Source organism: Chelonoidis abingdonii, chromosome 2, assembly GCF_003597395.2.
Source record: "Chelonoidis abingdonii isolate Lonesome George chromosome 2, CheloAbing_2.0, whole genome shotgun sequence".
Lineage (NCBI taxonomy): Eukaryota > Metazoa > Chordata > Testudines > Testudinidae > Chelonoidis > Chelonoidis abingdonii.
In genome coordinates, this window is record NC_133770.1 from 24,918,804 (window position 1) to 24,922,196 (window position 3,393).

The following is a 3,393-nucleotide window of genomic DNA, read 5'->3' on the forward strand; positions in this document are numbered from 1 at the left end:
TCAGATTTCTTTTGGCCCAATCCTCTAATTTGTCTAGGTCCCGCTGTATCCTATTCCTAACCTCCAGTGTATCTACCACTCCTCCCAGTTTAGTGTCATCTGCAAACTTGCTGAGCGTGCAGTCCACCCCATCCTCCAGGTCATTAATGAAGATATTGAACAAAACCAGCCCCAGGACCAACCGTTGGGGCACTCTGCTTGATACTGGCTGCCAACTAGACATAAAGCCATTGATCCCTATCCATTGAGCCTGATGATCTAGCCTGCTTTCTATCCACCTTATAGTCCATTCATCCAGCCCATACTTCTTTAACTTGCTGGCAAGAATACTGTGGGAAACTGTATCAAAAGCTTTGCTAATCACAGACTATCAGGGTTGGAAGGGACCGCAGGAAGTCATCTAGACCAACCTCCTGCTCAAAGCAGGGCCAATCCCCAGACAGATTTTTTCCTGAGATCCCTAAATGGCCCCCTCAAGGATTGAACTCACAGCACTGGTTTAGCAGGCCCGTGCTCAAACCACTGAGATATCTCTCCGCCTGTCAAGGAATAACACGTCCACTGCTTTCCCTTCATCCACAGAGCCGGTTATCTCGTCATACAAGGCAATTAGGTTAGTGACTCCATTCTGACTGTTCCTGATCACTTTCCTCTCCTCTAAGTGCTTCAGAATTGATTCCTTGAGGACTTGCTCCATGATGCCCTTAGTTTATCCTAAAAAGGTATGTTGAGATAACTCTGTGGGTCAGGAGTGTGAAAAAAATCACCCTCATGACCAACATATTTATGCCAATCTAACCCTTAGTGTAGGCACAACTATGTCAACTGAAGAATGCTTCCAATGACATAGCTAACTTCGTTTGGGGGAGGTGGTGTTTCTACACTTGCATTAAAATTCCCTCCATTAGTGTGTGCCATATCTACCCTAGAGAGTCATGCTGACATAGCTATGCCGATATAGTCTCTGGAATATAGATGTACACTGAGATAAAAACTGCCTCTGCCTTGTCTCCTCTAGGATTTTATATCAAGATAGCTAACTTGGGTTATGTATTTATGTGTAACTTGAGTTAGCTATCTTAGGTTTTGTCTACACTGCCAACTGAACGACAAAACCTTTTGTTGTTCACAGGTGCGTAAAGAAGTCCTTCTCCCAGCCCTCGAAAGACAAAAGTTTTGCCACAGCAAGTGGCACTGTAAATGGCTCGTTGTTGGCAGGAGTGTTCTCCTGTCGACAACGTTAACCCCGCTTGTAGGAGGTGGAAGTATTTTGTTGGCAGAGGTACAGACAAACAGCATTTACACTGCCCAACATTTAGCGACACAGTCATGTCGCTAAAAGCTGTGAAGTGTAAACAAAGCTTCAGTGTAAAGAACCCATCTCTCTTCACAGTCAAGACATAGTCTAAGGCCAAATTTACACTAAAAACTTTTGTCGATATACTGTCACTTAGGGTGTGAATTTTAAATGATATTTCTATAAAAGAAAAAGCCCTAGTTGAGATGCAGTTATACTGGCAAAAAATGGCTTTTTTTTGGTAGCTTATTTGGTCAGAGAACTGGTATAAACAATACTGGCAAAAGCACACTTTTGCCTGTGGAAGTTGTGTCTACACCAGAGGGAGTTGTCAGTACAGTTATAACAGTACACCTTTTCTAGTGTTGGCTAAACCTAAGTGTGTGAAGGATTGGGACCTAAAAGTTTTATCAGAGAAGGGAAGAAATTGGCTCAGGACTAGGAGAATGCAGGGAAAGAGGACTGTCTGGAGATAACTTTTGTAAAACACAAGCAAAACAATGGTAGCTGATATTTATCCCCGGGAGCCCTTCCAATGTATATGAATAAATAATTAAGGAAGAGAAAATGAATTAAATATAATCTGGATCAGTGATCTCCAACCTTTTTATGCCCAAAATCACTTTTTGAATGTAAGGGCAATCCAGGATCTACCCTGCCCCTTTCCTGAGGCCCCGCCCCTTCCCCAAAGCCCCACCCCACTCACTCCATTTCACCCCCCTCCATGACTCACTCTCTTCCACCCTCACTCACTTTCACTGGGCTAGGGTAGGGGTTGGAGTTTGGGTGCAGATTCTGGACTGGGGTCAAGAGATTTGCAGTGTGTTCATAGGCTTCGGGCTGACCCTGGGGCAGGAGGTTGGCGTGCAGGAGGAGATGAGGGGTGCAAGCTCTGGGAGGGAGTTTGGGTGCAGGAGGGGACTCTGGGCTAGGGCAGTGTGTTGGGATGAAGGAGGAGATTCAGGGTGCTGGCTCGGGAGGGGACTCAGGTGCAGCGTCCCCCCGGGCAGCACTTACCTCTGGCAGCTCCCGGTTGGCAGTGGAGTATGGCTGCTGCTAAGGCAGGTTCCTTGCCTATCCCAGCCCCAAACAGCTCCCAGAAGAGACCAACACGCCCCTGCAGCCTCTGGTGCAGGGGCGGGTGGACGTGGTTGCATGTGCTGCCGCTCTCTGCAAACACTGCCCTGCAGCTCCCATTGGCCACAGCTCCCCATCCCTGGCCTGTGGGAGCTGGGGGTGGTGGTGCTTGCAGTCAGGAGCAGTGCACGGAGGGAGACCCCTTCCCTCCCGCCTCCAGGGCCTCTTCTGGGAGTGGCATGGGGCTAGGGCAGGCAGGGAACTGTCTTATGGCAGCTCCACTGTGCCACCGGAGATGGCAATTGACTGGGAGATCCTCGAGGATTGACCAGTCGATTGTGATCGACCAGTTGGTCACCACTGATCTAGATATACCTTTGTACACCTATGGTACCTGAGTAGCTAAAACTATGCCTTTCTTCTAGGTGCCTTAGCAATAGGAAGAGGGCCAAATTTATTAATGGATTGATCAATTTATAAAATGCTCCAGTGAAGCAGACAGGAGATTTGTGTAAGACGGGCAGGATTTGGCACAAATAGTGACAAATCAGGAAATGTTCGTAGAAAAGCACCAAAAGTAATTAGAGGCCTGGAGGGACTGATTTATAAGGAAAGTTTAAAAAAAAAAAAAAGTCATTTTTTATCTTGCTAAGCAACAACTAAGGGTGGCCCAGATAACTATCCACAATTATTTAAAAAGGTGTGTGCCTTAAGGTAGTAAACAATAAATTCGATTGATAGAAGGGGATATAACTAAAAATAAAGGGATAAAATGAAGAATGGGAGATTTCAAGATAAATATCAGAAAAAAGCTCACAAAGGAGATCACTATTAGGCTGTTGACAATCTCCTAAGAGAAGGGGTGGAGTCCCCAAAATTTGAAAAATTAAAACCAGACCAGACCAAAGTACTCAAAAATACGTTGTAAGTTTAGGAAATAATCCTACACTGCTGTTGGTTAAACACTCTTGTCTGGCACTGGTTACACAAGTGTTGAGTTGTGGTTTATTTTCTGTTAA